The 21,348-nt window shown below is 42.3% G+C and overlaps 1 long non-coding RNA gene across 8 annotated transcripts in view; it reads left to right on the top strand.

Annotated features, from left to right (window-relative positions):
* The window catches only part of LOC104869391, a 203,742-nt gene extending 189,252 nt beyond the window's left edge, over nucleotides 1-14,490 (top strand). For 6 of the 8 annotated variants that reach the window (XR_782313.3, XR_004516301.1, XR_782305.3 and 3 more), the window contains 2 exons: nucleotides 423-531; nucleotides 1,087-3,971. This is a non-coding gene — a long non-coding RNA (uncharacterized LOC104869391). Of the gene's footprint in view, nucleotides 1-422; nucleotides 532-1,086; nucleotides 3,973-14,342 lie in introns of those variants that run through there. The other 2 variants (XR_004516300.1, XR_004516302.1) reach the window with 2 other exon arrangements.
* The last annotated feature ends 6,858 nt before the right edge of the window (nucleotides 14,491-21,348 follow it).

Raw genomic sequence — 21,348 nt, 5'->3', positions numbered from 1 at the left:
CAGGCTCCCATCTGCCTCTTCATCTCTGAGCTGAAGCCTCTGGCCCTGCTTGCTCCTGCAGGAGGCTGCAATTTGCAAGGGCTGTGGGAAAAAGCCCTCAACCTCTACAGGGTCTGGGTCTGGGGGCTTTCATGCCATGTTATTCGTACTGGGTCAGAGGGCAGCAGCAGAGAGAATGAAGGCTGACTAGAAATGCAGCTTGGGCCCCACGCAGACTTACTGAGGTGGAAACTGCATGTTCACAAGACTGCTGTGGTAATTCTTCTACACGTTAATCCTTGGGAAGCCTTGCTAAAACGACTGAAGGTGCTCATAGGCTTGTACTGAAGAACTCCCAGTGCTGCACAGGAAAATTTGACCTTGGAAATAAGGCAGTAGGAATGATAAGCTTCAACAAGTTTCCCTTTTTTCCCACAATCCAGAGTGCTCACAGAACGACTGGCGGCCAAAGTGTTTTTACTGCAGTTCTAGATTCCTTGCTGAAACCCACCTCACCTCTGTTTACCCAGACAACGTCTAAGAAGAAAACAGGTGAGAGTTTGAGTCTTGGCTTTGCCATTCATGCTTTCCATAACCTCAGGTAAAACTGTTACAAAAAGACCCAAGATTCTCACCTGTAAAACGGGAATAACAATGAACAATCATCTCAGAACTGTGGGAGAAATGGAATTCTACACATGGAACACTAATCCAGTGCCTGCCCTCTGGTGAGTCAGCAGTAGATACGAGCTGCATGCTTTGTTCTTGATGCTGTTGATGTAATTTCCTCCTGGACTGAGGGCTGCAAGGGCAAGGGCTGAGGCCACCCTCCAAACACCCAGCTCATTTCTGGGGTGAAAGCTTGATCTCTTAAAGGCAAAGTGAGCCAAGCAGCATTTCCCCTTACATGACTTAATGACCCCGAGAGCTCTGGGAGGTGGGTGTTATGGCCTCCCGTTTGTGGATTATGATCCAGAGGCAATGGGGCACTGGAAAATTCACCCAGCTAACAGCTTGTCACTTTGCCCTGAGCCTCCTTCTCATCACTGAGTCTCTTGATTTTGCCTCACCTCTTCCTCCCAGGTTCATTTTCTCTTATATTTGTAGCTTCTCAGGGTTCCAGGAGATGGTATCGTGTCATGGTGAGGAAGAGGAGACCCTTGGTGTCATGCACATTCACAACAGCAGCTGAGAGAACTTCTTACCATCTACCATGCATCCACCTCATTGCCCTGCAAACCTATCCTTCCTGAATACTTTTCCAAATTCCAGGCTCTGCCCTACCAGGGGCATGGCTTGGGGTCTGACTGCCTGCAACTCACAACTCACACTACTTATTTTCTGTTGTAACCTATCAGCTCACTTTTTTACTTAAGCAAATGGGCTTTAAAATGAAGCCATATCCCTGCCATAAATGGAAATGTACCATCACTTTCCATTCATTGAGGGTAAAAATAAAATAAGAAACAAACAACGATCTTCTATCTAGCTGGACAAAGTTGCCCATGCAGGCCTTATGCCCCAGGCATTGTTCTCTTCCTCTGACATAAGATTAACAAGTAGTGGTCAGTGCCAGAGTCTCTGACATATATAGCTTCCAGGGGGATTGGGAAACCGAGAAAAAGCAAATGCGCTCACCACCACATGATCTGCTGAGATGTCATGATCTTTGGGGGTTAATAATATCATTTCATAAGCCCCCAGAGAGTTCACTCCTTGGAAAGCAACACTGAAGCACATGCTATGCCATTAGCTGGTACTGAAAGGGATGCCGGCATCCCAATTCTTCAGCCAATGTGCCCTGCAAACAACGATGGAACAGCACGCTGGTGCAAGCCACTGGCCTGTGGACCCCAGCTCTGGCAATTATGTACCATCTACCAGAGAGAATTCACTGTACTACTTCTGCTTCTCTTTTCTCATCTGTAAAAGGCTGTGCCAGTAACAATACCTTATGTAGTTGCTACAAGGAATAAGCACATGACAAGACATGTAGAGCAGAGCCCCATGCCACATAAATGTGAACGGTGTGGGCACTCGGCCGTGCTAAGGTGTCCAAGGGTGAAACGTGACACGGAAGTTGTTGCCTGTGAAGTCCTGTGTGCCAGGCCCTTGCAATCACTTTTACATATTTTTCCCCATAAGCTTACCGTTTGCATTACTTTTCAAATAGTTCCCACTTTCTGCCTTCCATGTCATGGTATGACTTTACTTCCATAAGAAATTATGCATATCCGTGTGACTTTCTGTGGCTAATGAAAGGTGAACAGAAATAACCTGTGTCATAGCCAGCAGAAACTTTCAAAACTAGTGTGTGATTCACCACGTTCCATTTTTGCTGCTTCAGTAATCAAAGAAATACAGAGATCCTGAGTCAGTGTGACTTGGGCCGGAACTCCCAGCTGATGCAAGATGTAAGGGGGGCAGGCAGGAAGATCAAACTTTGCTTTTTAAGCCACTGACTTCTAAACAAAAATACTACATCAAAACGTATCATATCGTGCCTGAGACAAATTTCTAGGTGCTGACACACACCTGAGCTCTTGCAGCAATCAAGAACTCCCTGCTTCTTGGAGTCTAGATGAGAGACTGAGCCAGGTCCTCATTTCAGTTGCGATGGGCATGTAGTGCCAGAACCACTCTCGGTTCTCAGCAGTCTTGCTGCCCCTCCCCTGATTAATCTCCAGTAAAGAAAGTAAGGGGACTTGGGCTCTGGATTCTTCTGAAGCTCCCACCTTCTTGCAGAAACTTGAGAAATGATTTTTCCTTTTGGTGTTTTTCATCAGACTCACTGCATCCCACAGAAGGAAGGAACTCCACAAAGCCATTCATTTGGGCCCCTGTTTACCTCCTCTCCTTATCTGGACTTTGCCAGAATAATTCCAGAGGCAGGAAACTTATTGACCTCACTTATGATCATAGATCTGGGGAGGACTCGAGTCATCCTGTACCACTGCACGGTGTGCGCCTGACTTTCCTGAGGGTGAAGGGCTTGGATGACGCTTACTTTGCAGGCTGGTTATATAACCCATTAGTTAACATAGCCAGGGCGCTTGAAAAATAAAAGTGAGGGCTAGGAACAGTTGTACTGGAATGATAGGTATAAAGCGAGACCATCTTGGACAAATCAGAACATATGGTCTCTTCGTGTCGATGAGTCCATGGCCACTAGCAAATTGTATACTTCAAATTTCTTGGGCAGGATTGTGCCCTGCCTGGTAAGTAACCCCGACTTCAGTCTGTGCACCCATTCTCCTCCTAAACTGCTGATGGTCATTGTTGGAACCATCTCCATTCTCTAACAAATACGCTTGTGAGAACTTCAGGCTCAGAGCCGTTTCAGAAAGCATGTACCTAGGAACAAATTTAGAAGCTTCATAACCCCAACTGCTATCTTGATCAGATACATATTTAATGCCCCCTGATGGAGCCACAGATGCAGACTGCTTACCCCTTCCTGGCATTTTACAATGCTGCCAGGTCCCAGTATGGTTGCTGTGAGGGCCATAGGATGCCTGCAGCTACTATCTATCTTTGTGCCCCCATAAGACCTGACTCTCAGGAAACTTACCCACAAGGTAATAGAAGGAAAGCAGGGTTTATTAAGTTTCCTTCTGCAGCATGTTTGATTGTATTTCTGCCTTGGGCACAGGCTCATTTGCATGGTGGATTTATAGCTTTAATTTGAATATTATAGTTGTTTTATATAAACCACCACCCTGGTCCCTCTTTAGATTATTCTGTTAACAATTCACTGCCTACTACATAGAATCCTGTAAGACCAGGAGCCTCTAATACGAGATTAACATTTCCATGGGGACAGAAGAATATAGAAGTGGAGGATGGAAAACGAGCCAACTGTTAAGTTTCTGAAACTCTTGATCCCTCTCCAGGGTAGTCTGGTGATCATGTACAACTCAGGTACATTCAGCTGCAAGAATCTTTGAAAGTTGGAGTTTGTTTTTATATTACCGCTTCTCTAGGGGGGGACTTTGAAAGTTTCCTCTTATCTTCTTTCCTTTGTTTATTCTTTCTAAGTAACAGTTAAATTTTACAGAGTACAAGCCAGTTGCCAAAGCACCAGGTTCATTATTCAGATTATGGTGTTGCAAAGGACAAGTTTGTCCCACCCCTCTGGGAAGTAATGCTTTTGCCAAACAATGTGGACATCAAGAAACAATTACACATTCTTTCAATTATGTATTCTAAACATCTGTTTTTCTGATGTTTAAAAATTTTAAATATGATCTATTTGAAAGCACTGGAGAGATTCTCAGGTATCAGAACTTAAGGGGGCGCTGAGTCTGAGATAGTCCCTTGAGGCATTTGCCATTTTTAAACTAGGGTTGGGAAGGGACACAGAGATAGAGACAGTGGGAGAGAGAGGGGGGGAAGGGCAGGGAAAAGGAGTGGGAAGACTGAGAAGGTGGGAAGGCGTAGGAAGAAGAGAAGAGAGGAGAAAATGAAAATATGCTTAAGGAACCCAGCAGAATTGTGGCTGAACACTTAAGTGGTCTATTTAGTATTCTACTAGTTGCAAGAGAAAGACAAAAATTGAAAATCAAGTCTCTAAGGATGAGGGATTCTGGAAAGCACATAAAATTCTCACAAGGGACCCTTCAAGGGTTATGGTATAAAACCAAGGTTGAACTAAAGGTTGATCAAGCATCGCAAAGACTGAAAAATGAGCCTTACCTAAATGAATCTCCTCATTGGTTTGAAGTATTATGGTGCTACTGTAGCTATCTGACAAGAAGATAAGGTGAATATATTCTCTATTACTAAACGGAAAGGAATTTCAATAGAATAATTTTACTCAGAAGTGCGGAGAGAATGAAGTATAGGGAATAAAAAAGGCTAAGAGACATACAGAGCATGTTGTAGAGTCTAACATTCATATGGTTTGATTGACAAAAAGACAGGGAAAAGCAGCGTTTAAAGAGAGATGGCAAGGAACGTATGAAAGTAATGAAAGACATCCAACCTAAGCCCAAGAATCTTGAAACTGAAAATTAAATCAAGATAATACCACAGGTCTATTGGAAGCACTAAAATCCAAGGCACTGATTTTACAAAATGCCAGGGAGGATGTAGGGCAAAAGGAACTCTCATTCACTTTTGGTGAGAATGAAAAATGATACAACCATTTTGGAATATAGTTAGGCATTTTCTTAATAAGGTCAACATAGGCTTACAATACAATCCAGTATTTGTGCTAATAGGTACTTACCCAAAGGTGAAAGCTTGTATCTACATAACAGCCTGTACATGATAGTAGCTTTGTTTGTATTATATTCAATAATATTTCAGTATTAGTTATATTCATAATTGCCCCAAACTGGAAGCAACCAAGATGTCCTCGAGTAGATGAATGGTGATGCAAACACAATGGAAAAGGAGCTACATTAAAATGAGTTAACGAACCAACCAACCCATGGAGTCACTGTAAATGCATACTGCCCGTGGAAAGAAGCCAGTCTGAAAAGTCTGTGTACTGTGTGACTCCAAACAGATGCTGCTGGCAAAGACAAAAGACAGTAAGATGAACAGTGGTTACCTGGGGTTTTAGGGTGGGAAGGGGTGAAGAGATGGAGCACAGGAGATTTATGTGGCAGTGACGTTATTCTACGGGAAGAATTGTACACATGGCACTGTTCATTAGTGGGAACCTATAGGACTGTGTGCACACTAAATGAGGCACTCTCATTAATAAACAATGAGTCCGTATTGCTTCATCACCTGTGTCTAACGTATCATACTACATCAAGATGGTAAAAATAGAGGGGCTGCATAGGACTACTCCACACTATCCATTCAATTTTCTGTGCATGTGAAAGGGCTACTTTACAGGCAATTGCCAAGAAAAAAAGTAAGAGAAGAAACAGACAAAATGTAACAAAAGCAGGGCACATTAAAGTAGCATTCAGTAACTTAGTGGTGGAAAATATTCAATAATGACATAGAAGATCAGAAACATAATTCAAAAAACCCGGTCCAGCTGATACAGGTACAGCACAGCCAGCTTTGCCTAAAAATGCACTCTGTTAGATTTCAGCAAACAGAATTTGAGGACAAGCAGAAACATAAAGCAAATGTTAATATATTCTAAATGAACCATGTCATTCTGACTATGCTGGGATCGAGCCAAATATCAATAGCAAAAGAATATTAGAAAATCTAACAACTTGGAAATCAAGCTCTGCATTTTTAAATAACCCTTGTAATGAAAATGAAATCACAAAGTTATAAAATACTTCAAGGTAAAAATGAAAATAGGTCATAGGAAAGTTTGGAGGATGCTAAGGAATCTGTGATTAAAAGGAAACTTTGGCTCTTTTTTAATATTTAGATCTTTAATCCACTTGAATTTTAGTTTAGTGCATGGTTATATGTGCACCTATGTTTATAGCGGCACAGTTTGTAATAGCTAAAACTTGGAAACAGCCCGTTTGCCCATCAGTTGGAGATTGGCTAAAGGTGTGATTTTTCTTTAAAATGGAATACTACTCAGCCATAAAGAATGAGAAATTAGAGTCATTCATAGGAAAATGGATACATATTGAGGATATGCTCCTAAGTGAAATACATAATTCACACATGTATAAATACTGAATAGTTTCTCTGGTGTGCAAAGCTACAATGGTACATAAGATCCTAATGATATAATTGACAATGTAAAATAGGAAGAAAAGGGCTAAAGGTGTAGGGGAAGTGGAAAGGGTAAGGGAAAGGTAATAAGGGGAAAGAAAAAAATGAGAAAATGAAAAAATGGAAATAAAGTATTTGTAAATAGGGAAGGGAGGAGGGGGTGAAGGGAGGGCAGGGACAAGGGGAAAAAATGAGAACCAAGACCTGTCATATAAAGGTACAAGATCCCAATGATGAATGTAACTGTACTGTATACCTAAAATGTATCAATAAACTCATTGAGAAGAAAAAAAAAAAGGAAACTTTTAGGTCTAAACACTTAGGCTAATAAGAAAGGCCGAAAATTTTTAGCACCAGCCTCAAGAAGTGATCACAGTCAACAGAGTCCAAAAAGAAGATGAAGGGAAAAAAGGAACAAAAGTGATGAACTACAAACATAAAAGTTCAAAAGAGAGAAAAATTGAATCCTTGAAAAGGCCAATAAATTTGCTAAGTCTCTAGCAAGTCATGAGAAAAAAAGGGAAGGGAATAAAATACATCAAAGAGGAGAGCCATTGTAGATCACACAGACATTTAAAAAGAAAACAAAATGTTTTGAAGAATTCTATGCCTACCAATTTGAAAATGTACAGATAGTAGACAAATTCCTTGAAAGCATATTTAAAAAAATTACTCAGCGGTGCGGCCCCTGCCTGACCAGCCCAAGGTCCTGAGTTTGATGCCAGGTACTGGAAAACAAAGAAACTAATAAACAAACCAAGAGAGAATTAGAATGGTCCCATATCATTTAAAGAATTTGAATCTACAATGAGTTCTTCTGCAAAGACACTTCTGGGCACAAGTATCTTTTCTCATACATTCTCTTGAATCTTTAAGGAGAACCAATAGAAATTCTACACAAATGTTTATAAAAAGTTGAACAATGATTTTTCCAAATTTATTTTATGAGAATGACATAAAGCTGATTTCCAAAACCTGACATAAACAGTAGTAGAAAAGAAAGTTACAAGAAAATTTCAGGAGGATAAATGAAACATCTAAACTAAAAATTAGCAAATCAACACTAGTGACATTTATGTGTGCATGTGCTTATGTGTACAGACAAGTGATTGATTTTATTTCAAGTCCAAAGTTTGAAAATGAAGTTTGTTAATGTAATTTACTACATTGTTAGAATAGGGGAATAAAATCAATGTAATTTATCGCATTACTAGAATAGGGGAATAAAAAACACAATCTCAAAAAGACACTTTTAAAATCAATCCCTGTTCATAATACAGATTATTAAAACAAAGAATGGAAAAGTCATTCTAAAATTTGATAATGTATTTATAAGGCCTTATATTAAATATATTTAATTATGAAATAAATATTAAAATACCAGTATCAAATTTTAATATCAAACTTTCTGTGACCAGAAATGGGACAAGTATGCTTACTAATACCTTGTCTATCAAATGCTGTACTGAAAGTCAGAGAGGAAATTTCAGGAAAATTTATAAAGGCACATTCAGTAGGAACAAAGTTAATATAAAAAATGTGCGGTACTTTTACATAGTAACATGAGAGCAATGGAAAATAAGATTTAAAGTAGAAGTAACAAAGCATCAAATATTGAGGTGTCCCATCTCTAGTTCTCAGGGCCTTTTTTCATAATTGTTCTTGGTCTTCTAAGTACAGAGAAGCTGTAAAAAATCTCACTGTGCTTTTCTGAGTTCACGTTCAGCCCCTTTTCTGCTCTATGCAGCTTCAAAATTCAGTAAACATCTTCAGGAAAAAAAAATACCAGTAGTTTGAAGCCATTCTATTCAAGCCTTTCCATCCCAATGAGTTCCTATGAATACGGAAATACTGAGTACTGAACTCCTTCTTCAAAGGAGACCCGGAGTTAGGTTACCGTGTCTGCTTCAAGTTCTGTCCTGTCTTATTCTTTGCACTTGCCCCAGTATCAATGTCTTGTCTGGACTGAGCCCAAATTCTCAACCTCTGACCTATGCCCAGAATCAGCAAATGTCCGAGAGGAAGTTAAATCCTAGCTCCCTGCAATGTTTTCCTTCGTGAAATTTCATATCTACTGACCTTCATTATTTCTGAAGCTCTCTAATGCTTTAAATGATTTTTGAAGCCTATTAAGTTTTTCTTCTTTTCCATGGAAATAATGGCTCGCAAGACCTCTATTCTAATAGGAAACTAGGTCAATGATTACCTGTAAGGAAGAGATGGGTAGTAACGTGGCAGGTAGGGCAGAGAGCATCTCTGACTTAATCTTTTGGAGCTTGAGTTTCATTCTTTTAGGAAGCCAGGTGTGACAGCATGTGCCTGTAATCCCAGCACTGGAGTGGCGGAGGCAGGGTGATTAGGAGGCCAACCTGGGCTATACAGGGAGATTTTTGTCTCAAAAAAATAAATCCATTGTATTTTACACTTAAGTATACATGTTCCAGCATGTGTATACATATACTGTATTTCCAATAAAATGTGTACTTTGAAGAAAAAGGGATAATACAGCAAAGAAAAACATCAAGTTGTGTACTAAATATAATTTTTCTAAAAACTCATTGGAAAAGTAGCTTTCAAGGCAACACTACTATAAAGGGGCCTGAGCCCTTTCCTCAGCCTCTCTGCCAGTTGGTTCATACTTTACTTAGTGGGAGGTGACCAGCAACCCAATCCCTTGTCTTTTATACTTTCATCATACAATTTGCCAAATCTCTGTCTTTGTGCCAGGACTGGCTTCCTAGAAATTTATCATTGGTACCGCAGTACTGGGGAAGGGAGTTTGGGGTTGCAGATCTCACAGGTTTTGGGGAGCAGATTACATCTTCCGCCTGGTGTTCCTGGCAGCCTGATTGTCAGATATAGCTACTTAATTAACACGGTACTTATGTGTCCATGCACACACCCACATCTCTGAAGACATCATTAGTTCTCAGAGCAAGAACATTCTGAAGTCATCCATAAGAAAGAAAAATCTAACTATTCCAGTGCCTATGAGCTGGAAAATTTTACTTTTTTACAACGACAGTGAATCCAATCATTATTCATTTCTTCTTTCAGACTGAGACTTGAGAACCCATTAGAATTGGAAAGAAACTGTGTTCTCCTTCGTAAAGGTTCTATCACACAAAGAAAAACCGAGAAATGACCATTCTGGAAAGAACCTTCCAGCCCAGACTGGATCTGGGGATGTGGGTGAACTTTTTTTTTTTGAGACAGGGTCTCACTATGTAGTTGAGACTGACCTGGAACTCACTATGTAGCCCAGGCTGGTCTCGAACTCACAGCGATCCTCCTGCCTCAGCCTCCCGAGTGCTGGGATTACAGGCATGCGCCACCACGTCCGGCTTGGGTGAACTTTAATGATAGTCATGGCACGGTCAGCACAGGACACAGGAAGCACCATGGGAGTGAGTTACTGGGGTGAACCAGTGAGTTACCGGTGCCCTGTTCACAGCTTTCTTCTCTGTTCACGTGCTTGACCTAGCAGTTTGCTAGCAGTTGAAGACGAAGGCTGACGTGTGCTGTCTCCTTTGCTGGTCACATCTTTTCCATGGTCGGTGCTGCCTGGTGGGCTTTACTATGACACACGGATTTTCTGGGGCCCATACATGTGTGTCCACCATTCACCTGTCTCTACCGTGGGCCTCCTTATCTCCATGCCTTCCTTCCATGCTCAGAGAAGCCAGCCAGGACTGTATTCCCACTTTAAGCCACTCCAAGGGGAGCTTGACTATCCAGGTAGGTGACTCTGAGGGGTAAATAGTATGGTGCTTGTGTTTCATTCTCTCTTTCCCGACCCTCACTCTCTCTCCCCTCACTTACTCTCTCCTAGGTCGTCTACACACTAAGTCAGGTCTTACTGGCATCTGCCAGAAGTTGGGTTACACTCGAATATTACCCAAGTAACTTGTCCAAGTCACTCAGCACTACAGGGTGGTTGTAAAACCTAGGATAGATGGGATGAGTGTGCACAAAGTGAGACCCTGGTCTCCAGTACCCCAAGTTTCCTGTGGTTTCACCACCTACCTTGCAGCTCATTGGGTGCCTGAGTTTGATCCCTGGTACAAAAAAGAAGAGAGAGCGAGAGAGAGAGAGAGAGAGAGAGAGAGAGAAAGAGAGAGAGACAGAGAGAGAGAGAGAGAGAGAGAGAGAGAGAGAGAGAGAGAGAGAGACGGAGAACAGATGTGCCTCTTCAGGCAAGTTAAATTTTCAGGCCTCAGTTTCCAAATCCTCTGCAGCATAGAATTATTTAGGCCTAATTTTAAGATTGATAAAAGTATTTAAATTGATAAGGTTGATAAAAGTCTAAGCATAAACACCCAGGATAGGTTGAGCACAGGATAGGAGTTTTAAAATATTCACCTCTCATCTTAAGAACTTACTGCCGTTCTCCCGGGGCAGGAGGCAGCTCGTCTACACAGGCCTTGCCTGATGTCACTGAGAAGATAAGACTTCTTTGTACATCAGCCTCAAGATTGTCACTGGAAAGTAGTTGCAACATAGCAGTTAATTTCCTCACTCCTGGCTTTCCTGATAATTATTCTGTAACCATGCTTGCAGTCTATCAGCAGGCCTAATTTCAAAATCAAACTTGTAGCCATCTTTCATCCTTAGGAAAGTCTCTTTCCTTTTATGTCATTGTTGAAGACATCTTAACTCTAGAGAATTTAAAGAAAATTGCAAACAGGAGGTACAGATTTCCCTTTCCCATTCTCCTAGTCACAGTCTTTCCCTTCAAAGGGAATATGGCCTCTTTTATCCATTGAGCTGAATCAACACTTTACATTCATGCTCAGCCTCCATACCAAGGGTCTATGACAGGGATTGGTAGCTTGCTGTCCTCATTTTAGATGCAAATAAAGTGAGGCTAAGAGAGGTTAACTTCTTTGGTCACACTGAAAATACTGAAGTCAATATTTGGTTCTCAGTCTATCCGATATAAAAATTCACGTGTTTTCTACATGCATGTAGCAGAGACATGCTATTTCTGCCTGAAAATTTGCATACATGTCCACACCCCACTTCGCTCATCTATGAAGTTTACTGCTTCCTGTTTCTGACCTATGATAGAAGAAAGCACCTTTCTCTTCTGTCAGATTCCATCACTTATGTTTAAAGTTATGGTCTCTCACAGCTCCCACTGAATGCCCCGGAAACAGGAGTTTTGAAGTAAGCTTATTTCTTAGTAGATAAGGAAGGTGTTTTGTTAGACATAGCCAAGGGGCTTTCCTCAGATCGGTTGTCTAGCTCAAATACAGGAAGGATATTACTTTAGGCTTTGTGGGTGGGGACCTACTTATATCACCTACATCTTCTGGATTCAAAGAGAGCAGAATCGGTGAAATAAAAGAGTCGGTCAATTATGTGTTGAAGGAAGTTCTTTTCCAGAGACTGCATCTCTTGGGGACTCGTCTCAGCACCACTGTGTGTTGTGACACTTGGGAAAGTCACTTTGCTGAGGCAATTTGATCATCTCTGGCATAAGAGGCTGAGCAGGACAATCCTTCAGAAGCTTCCTCTCTGTGCTCATGGAGCTCAGCCAAGCCTTTGGGACTTAGTCTCCAGCCATAGCTCCATAGTTGGGGACAGGCCACTGCAAATCATTAGCGTGTGTTTCTTGCTCACCAGGTGTCCTTATTGGAGGGTAAAAACACTCATTCTTCCCTTTCCTGATAGTGCCGATCTTAAAGGTTGGGAGAACCTTTTGCTCATTAACTCTGTTTGCAAACAAGTGAGAGTATTCCATGCAAATAAGATGAAATCCACTCATCTCAAAACATCAAAGATAACAATATATATCAATTTTTCTAAATATTTCAGAATCCTACTTCTACTATTTTCTTTTAAAGAGCTCTATAGGCAAGGGATTGAGGCAACTGTTCCAATCAGGGACAGTTGGAATCAACCATGGAAGAAAGCTAGTGAGTGAGTAGTCCTTCATTTTCCTGTGGTTTTAGTTTTGATGGTCAGGAATGCATTGCTAAAATCTTGAAACCACCCTTGTCATGGCTGAGAGTCACCCTGCTGACTAGGTAAATGAGTTGAATTACTAAGAAAGTAGGCAAATGTGTTTTAAGTGCCTTTGGATGCTACAAGGAAAAAAACGGAGAATGCAATATATCAAAATGCCTCTTTCTGAAGTGGAGGATAAATGATGATTCTCAATATTCATCCTGAAGTCTGTGCTCTAAACACTAATGAGGCATCACTAGGTAAATGTTGGCTGGAAATTTGGGAAACAAAATATTTCCATGCAATCTAATCCAATTCATGGGCATGGGTTACTGTAGGGAAAAGAGGCTAATCAAAGGCAGAGGTAGTAGATACAGCCAGTAGGGATAAAGGTCAGGGCAGGGATCCCAGATGCCAGAAGCTGAGGATGTTGTTGCATCTGTGAATGAGGAAAAATGAAGAAGAAGGGGAGGGAGGAGGAGGAAAAAAAAAACAGCAGCACCAACAACATAGTTACTACTTAGGTTCCTGCTCCACTGTTCTTGTTCCAACTTTTGCTGATGTACCAGAAATAAAATTACAGTAGAATAATTCAGTGCAACATTCCTGTCTGTAGGAGACTTCCTGGGTGAAAGGAAGGAAGGGTTGTGTAGCTGTTGGCTCATTGATAGTTGGCTTGTGCCCTTGTAGGACGTAGCTGATATAACTGCATAACCATGTTTTCTGTAATCATTCTGAGGTCATACATTAAGTTAGCAAGCCTGCTTTAAAAATCAAAATTGTGCCATTTTTCATCCTTCATGTAGTCTCCTTCCTAAATCCCTTCTGCTTCGTAACTGAAAGCATACTAATTGTAGAAAGTTTAAAGAAGATGGGAAAACAGGAAGTATAAGTCTGTGTTGCTCACTTTCCCTAATAACAATCATACCCAAAAAGAGAAATTAGCTTCTCTGATTTGTTGGGCACACTCCCTGCTCTGCTTAATTTATGCACCAGTACTCCACGCCAAAGACTATTAACTTGTAACCTCTTGTCAGACAGGAAGAAAGCGAGGCTGGGAGAAGTTATACCTTTGGTAAAGAGGACACTGTCAGTGTCGGTATTTGAAATCAAATCTACATTATTTTTACATGCATATTTTCTGGTATCCTCAGGGGTACCAGGTTTTCTCTTCAATGGCAACGTTATCCAAGACTAGATATGTGACCTCTTTGCTGTGTTTGAATGTGTCCTCAAAATTTTCTGTTAGAAACTTAATCCCCAAATCCCCCTGCTAATGCTGGTTGGAGCTAGAAACTTTAAGAAGCAGCCATGAAGGATCATCTGCCGACATTAACGGGTTAATCCACTTATGAGTTAGGCTAATGGGTTATATGGGCCACTGTGGTTCCGTCTCACCATGTGATGCCCTCTGCCATGTTATGATGCAGGAGGAAGGCCCTCACTAGATGCCAAGCCATGGTCTGGGACTTCTCAACCTCCAGAGCTGTGAGCTAAATAAACCTTTATTCTTTATAAAGTACTCGGGCTGTAGCTTATATTCAGTGATAACATTAGAGAATGGACTGAGACCCCTCCTCCAGCTGCACAGGTGTCTCCGCTTTTCGCTTCAACATTACTTCTTTGAGCCACAGCGTGAATGGGAGCCTAGGTGTCTCTCTCTTCCCACTGCTGACTGATCTGCAATGCTCTGTTCTCTGTCCCCTTCCCCTGGGAGCTGGGAGCTCCTAGAGGCCACTTACAGTGTCTTTCTTTCTTTTCAGTGTTGTCCACACCACTGGGTTGTCCACAGTTCCCCACTGGACAAAGAGTGGACATCTGGTAAATCTGTATTGCAGCAATGAAGGGAAGAGTGATGCGAGGAGGGGAGGAAAGAAACAGGAAAAAGGGCAGACAGAAAAGGAGAGAGGAAGAGTAAATAAAGGAAAGATATAGGGGAAGAGAGATCACAGAAGAAGAAAGATGGAGAGAATCAAAAAGGAGAAAAAGGGAGAGAACAAGAGATGGACGGAAAGGGACGAAGTAAGTCTACTGCTCAGAAGATGGAGTGAGGCTTCCCACAGCACTGCCACTGTCCTGTCCACCCCGCCCCGTCTCAGCATCACACACTCTGTGGCCCAAGTCTGGGCTTCCAACAGAACTAGCTTGTGTAAAACCTTCTCAGCTGTGAGAAATGCAGCAAGTCAGGGCTCCTTTCTCTCCTCTCCCAGACCTCTGTTCTGAGATTTCAGTCACTGTCAAAGGCCCAGGTCTAGCAAGTGGCCTCAGGCCAGCTAAGTCATGAGTGTGTGGGTGAGTGTGTGTGTGTGTGTGGGTCTTCTCAATCAGTTTAATCAGAAACCGCTCTACATGAGAGCCAGGAGGCTGCTGTGACCATTACAGACTGCAGAGTGAACTGCTTTCCAGAGCGTATTAAAAGTGCTACCTTAGGAGGGGCTTTTGGTCTTACTCTGGGGCAAGCGAGGTTGTTTGGTGATGTGTCCTAGCCCAGTGGTGGTGAACGTATGGCATGTGCTGCAGCGGGCTGCTTGTTGCTCTAAAAGTTTCGCCGTCACTGTCCTAGACAGTAGTTTCGAATCTGGGATTTCCTACCAGGCTGATGAGAGAGAAATTTACTTGGCTGCTGAGGATGAGAATTGCATTTAAGTTTTCACTTAAACTTGAGATTTTTAACTTGCAACATTGCCTGGAGAAGACTATTGAACATGAGCAATCTTAGACCCTAAACCCATAGATTCAGAATCAGTGGATGCAGAGAGAGTCCTGGTGTTCTGCCTTTTAGTAACCACCCCTCTCCTGCTTCCTTCTGAGGCAGGGACTCAAGATCCTTAGGAAGGAGCCTGGCAGGGGACTCTGTGGACTGGCAGCTCTGAAGGTATGACACCTTCCTCCTTTCTGATTTTGTTTTTGCCATGAATAGCCAAGAGGCTGGTAGAATCTCTAGTGATAAATTCTGGAGATGGGACGTGGACCTTTGTTCACTTCGTTGCCAGTCTGAATCTTAATTTGTCCACTCCAGCACCATTCTCTCTTCCCAGGGGCACCATCCCTGGGAACTGGGCCACATCAAGTTCTTGTTACCTTCTAAGATGCCTCCACGAGGTGATGGACGCTGTCGCCTCTCGTGAGGACACAGGTGGTGTAGTGTGAACTAACAATTCTATTCTGGGGCATATGCTTCCAGAACACACCCAAGGCAGTAAATGAAGCACTGAGTTGGGGAAGGGGATGGCAGAGTAACTACACCTCTGTGAAGACCCTCTGGTGCTCCATGAGCACTGATAAGGACTGGTTGCACAGTGTTAGGTAAGAAGACAGAGGTGGCAGGAAAGAGTGGGAGGTGAGGAAACAAATTAAAAAAGCAGAGGCTAGAATCCTGTATCTTTCCACTTCTCCCTACTTGATGGCTTTTCGAAGGTTGAGTGGTGGTGGTGTTGCCACCAACCTTCTGGCTCTCAGGGGTCCTGTTTGATTTCATACAATATTTACCACCGACAGCACTGGTTCCTCCCACCCCACAGCTGCAGTGTGAGGGAGAAAAATGCCACAGCACATAACAAAACGCCATTAAAAATATTCAAGGGCCTCCTAGCTGAGACTTACGTCCAACTTGAAGGATGTCAGAATATGCCACTTTTGCATCAGGATTATTTTGAGCTAAAGTCACTTAAAAAAAATTACAGCAAGTAAGAGAAGCAGCTCTGACCCTCCCTATTTTTCCTTCTGAAATCAGAAGATCTAATTCCCACCCATATACAGGCTATCCTTCCTGTAACAGAAAGAAAGTTGTGTTCATTATCAAGGACATGAAAATGAGACTAGAATTGTGTATTGAAGGAATCCTGTTAAAATAATTCTTATTTTTCTCTGGCCTCCCCACCTAATTCATTTTCTCCCAATTACCTCTCTATTCAGCTTAGCCCAAAAGAATTCAGGTTTTTGCCCCTTTTTAAAAAATCTTCATTTTTAAATAAAGGCTCCTGTGTCACATAACATTAATATTAAATTTGCATGCTTGTCTCCAGTTAATCTGTCTTATATCAATTTATTGCTCAAGCCTAGGCAAAACAATCCCTAAAATGGTGAGGTAAAGTTTTGCTCCCCTACAATAAATAAGCAGCACAAACATCACCGAGGGTTTATGGATGGGAACGTGTGCGATACTGAGATGTTCTGGACCATTCCCTCCTCTTGATTTTTTTATGTTCCTTTGTGGGCTGAGCCTCTGCTTGAGGGAGGCTGGCACCCAGCTTCTGTTGTTTCTAAGCCTTAAATTCTTTTTGCTACACTTATCTTCTCTGAAGCAATGCTTTCCACTGTTGGCTGTTCTCTCAAGTTCTCTCCAGCCTTGCTTCCCAATTCCTAGAGGCTGCTGTTGGACTAGTGAGTTATAACAAAAATAAATAAATAACTTTTACAAACTAGTTTGTCCCTCCCTAGTGTATTGAGTCAATTTTTTACTCTCCACAGGTCCCAAGTGAAGTAAGCAGTCAACTTGCAAAGCTCTGACTCCTGGGAAAACCAGCAGAACATTCTAGAACTTTCTTCCAATACGGCTCCTAGCACATCTGCTCCTGCCACCCCAGCCTCTTTTGCCCACCTCTGGCAGAAAATTGCTGCTTTCTTTTCCCTCCCCACTTTCCAGTAGCACTAAGGTTCCCTTGTTGCTGTGCTTCATTTAGGCCTTAACTCAAATATTCCCTCTTTAGAGAATCTTTATTGGACTCTACATCTTACACAGCTCTCATTACTTGAGATCCCCTCCCTGCTTTTTTTGTTTTTGTTTTTGTTTTTCCTTCAGAGCACATTAACTAGTGATTCTCAAGTCTTGTTGCCATTTAGAACTTCTTAGGGGGAGCTGGTTAGTTTTATAGATTGTCAAACACCTATCCATGATTTAATTGGTCTGCATCCTTTAGAAAACTCTGCAGAAAACACTTATGGAGAACGAGGGTGGAGAACCTCTGACTATATGTTGTTATATAATTGCTATCTGACTGAACTATTATAATAGCAAGTTGGGGGTACCCACAATTTCCTCTCCAAATGGAGTATATGCCTTTTTGCAAAATGCCTGTCATCAAGAGTTGGAGCATCCCTTTCTTCCGGGCTAGTCTGTGTGATTTGCTGTGGCCAAGAGAACACTGTGGATGTGATATCATTGGCTTCCAAGACTAGTGTCCTGGAAGGAGGAAGGCCATGAGGACAAGAGATAAGATGTCCCAGCTGGGCACCGAAAGCAGCCAGCCAATCACTATCTCCACCTGCCAGGTGGGAATCAGGCTGCCATAGACCATATGGCCAATATCTGAGTGCCAAGTGACCCCAGGTCAGCTCAGTGGAAGATAGTTCCTTGAGGGAACACAGGTGGGACAAGTAGAAGAACAGCCCAGCTGAGTCCAGCCCAAATGATTAATGCTCTAAGCTATTAAGCTTTGGTACAGCAATAAGCAATAAGTGGTACAGGATATAAGCAAGGGCATGTGCTTGGGGATTTTTATTATTTGCTGCTTTAGCCACATTACCTAAATTAATGCTTACCAGGGTATATGGCAGATGCTCAACAAAAATTTTCTAACTGGATCAATGAAATATCTGATAGCTTCACAAAGAGTTGCCTTGTACTTTGCTAAAAGTCCAGCTGGCAGCAGGGGAGACTTTCCCCACGTCCTTATCGTCTGTTAGTGGGGAAAATGTAACTCCTCTCTCTTCCATCAAGAAACCTTTAAACTTCAGTAGTGACACTCCTGGACAGTGGGTCATTTCATAAATGGGTTGTTTAGCTTACATCCTTGCTGAGTCAGAAAATCTGCTTTTTCTTCCTCCTCAAATTGACACTCTTTATCTCAGAGATAGAGCAGCAAGGTTACTGAGGGTGTGATGAGACCACCCCGAACAGGTGGGCAGGGTGGTGGTGGTGGGGATGGTAAGGGCACAGTAGAAGATATTTACAAAAATCCAGTAAGCTGGCTGGTGACAGTGGTTTAGTTCCAGCCCCTGAAACAGGAAGTCTGGGTATTTTTGGTAACAAACTCTATGCAGAAGCAAAAAGGCCATCCTTGTGATTCCTGGGTAAAGAGGAACTAAGACAGGGTGATGAGGTGACCTAATTCTACACTGGCTCGGAGAGCTCTCATGAGTTCAACTGTCTATAGCTGGGTCCCTCTGAAGCAGGTCCTATGCTAGGATTTGGTGAGGCTCAGGAAACACAAATGGGAAAGCAGGGGTGTGGCATAGACAGGCAAAGATGCCAGTAAAGGATGCATCATCAATGAACAGAAAGCTGTGTGGACCACTGGGGTAGCAGCAGAAAGCAGAGTTCAGAGTTGTCTTACCCTAGGCAGCAAGTTATGGACAGCCACTGTTCTTGGTCTGCTCTATGCAGGACTCGCTTGTGCTCTTGCAGCCAGAGTGAGTCCAGGATACAGCACAGATGAACGATGCTGAGCACAGGCTGGGAGCGTCTAGAGTAATGGCAGTCTCTGCTCCTAGGACCACTACGTTCCGGACAAGCTCATCCCATAGTACATAGCGCTGGCCCAGTGCCCTTCAGCGACATCAGTGAAGCTACTGGAGAGCAAAGAAACAGTGCTAAGGACCCACTTTTTTCCCAGTTCAGGGTACAGATCAGATAAATCTCAATTTGAAAAGGACTAGAATTGAGTCTATCCAAGCTCTATTTCCAATGTATTAATTTGAAGGCATTTAATGGAAGGAAACATATCAAACTTAAAAGATAGAGTGAAGAAAGGGGCTAGGATTTGTATAATGTGCCTTGAATTTCTGACTGAGAAAGGAGGAATCCTATTTTAAGAAAACCCAAACTTACAAAATAAAATAAAATTAGAAAGCATTGGTTTGCTTCTTCATTTTATTCCAAATATGAAAACATCTTTTAAATTCATGAACTTGTCTTCAGGGTGCCTCATGTGTCTGCTCAGAGAATTAAGCCCCTGCTCAAGTCTTCCAGTGGTGGGAGGAAAAGGGAGCTGAGAAACTGAAATCTAAGGCTGTGGAAATCACCGCCAACAGAAACTCAAGGTGAAATAAAGATGAAAGTGTGACTGAATGTTAACTTAATGCAAAAGAGGAACAGTGGGTTCACGGGAGAGAATTTCATACATATCTTTGTTAATCTTACAAAGAGACGCACAGCCCTAAGTCTAGTACCTGCTAATGTGATAAACTTTCAGAGGCACTGCTCAAATCTTCCTGAATTCTCAGGAAAGTGTGTAGGCCAGATGGCAGGGATGAAAGCACAGAGATAGATCTTGGGGAGGTAGCCCAAGGACACAGAGGTAGGTCCAAATGCAGAGTTCTTAACTTGACACTTTCCCTGGTAATTCAGTAGGGAAAAGTAGTGAAGAATGAAGGTTCCAGAGCTCATTAACCTGGGCTTGAATCCCGCATAACCACTATAGGTTGTATCATCTTTGGCAAGTCCCTCAGAGTCCTTGACCAGTGCCTCACACGGCTCTTCTGGCAATTCAATAGTGCATGCAAAGCTCTTAGCACAGAGTCCAGTCCAGGATAACTGTTGTCACTATTGGTGTTGAGTTTGATGAATTTCCCTCTGGAACACACAGTAGAGTTCTCTTTAAAGAGTATGTTTCTATGGCTATGCCTACCCAGAGACCTGAGTTTGTGGTCCCATTAACCTCAGCTGATATGCAGGCTTCAGCTAGAAGCATCCAGCAATGGACCCTGGGGATTTCTGCAGCATCAGAACTGAATTTGAGAAGCCCAGTCCAGCAGGGGCCACTTCCCATACCCTTGGGGGAAGGCTCCTTGCACATTCCTTCCTTGCCCATGGATGTACCCGGCTGAGACTTCACTCCAAATCTGCTTCCTAGCTCTATGTGGGCTACCGAGCTCATTCATGAAATGGAAGAAAAAATGGCAGTTACTGTAATGGGTTTTAGCGGAAATCAGTCCTTCCTATTCTCAACGCTTAGCTCACATCTCCCCAGCTGGCTCGGATCACAATGACACCCTTTCTTCTGACTTCACTATGTACAGATTGTGCCTTTCATTAGTATCTCATTGACTCCATTGCAAATGCATGCCTGCCTATGGCTTCAATATTTTACACACTTATTACAATTTTACTAGAAAGTAGTCATCAACTAATAAATTCAGTAAATTAGTCAAAACTACATATTGAATGTTATCTGTACACTATGCACCCTTTCTAATACTGACAGTCCAGTGATACACAAAGCAGGCAAAGTCTACTTTCATGAGGCTTACATTGTAGAGGATGGCAAAATAGATACACACATATAAAAGCACCTGCCAAAATAGGCAGAGAGTTTAAGGAAGAAGACAGACCACAGGGCAACCAGCTCCCAAGTGAAGACAGAGCATTTCCCCAAGAAAGACCCCATGTGTCCCTTCTGAGTCATACCCTTCTCCTTGACCCAGAGCCCATAGGAACAACCATCCTGATGAATGTATGAATCACGCCTTTGCCTTAGAATTTTACAACCTATGGGTTTAACAGGTCAAACTGTTTTATATAGTTTTTTTTTTTTTGTATTTTAGTGTCATTACTCATGGACATATTATCTGCATTTGTGTGTGGCTTTCATTATTAAGTTTTGAGGCTCAACTCCACTTGTGCCTGGACTTGGAGTTCACCAGTTTTCACTAGTGAATAGGATTCTCCGTATGACCATCTGGTCCTGTGAGTCCATGCTGCTGTTGATATATATTTAGTCGCTTTATTAAAAAAAAATCACAGCCACACTAATTTGACCAATCTTGAAT

This window comes from Fukomys damarensis, unplaced genomic scaffold, assembly GCF_012274545.1.
Source record: "Fukomys damarensis isolate Sample0158 unplaced genomic scaffold, DMR_v1.0_HiC HiC_scaffold_8, whole genome shotgun sequence".
NCBI lineage: Eukaryota > Metazoa > Chordata > Mammalia > Rodentia > Bathyergidae > Fukomys > Fukomys damarensis.
Note: the sequence above shows the minus strand (reverse complement) of the source record. Positions and strands in the feature narration are given on the sequence as shown.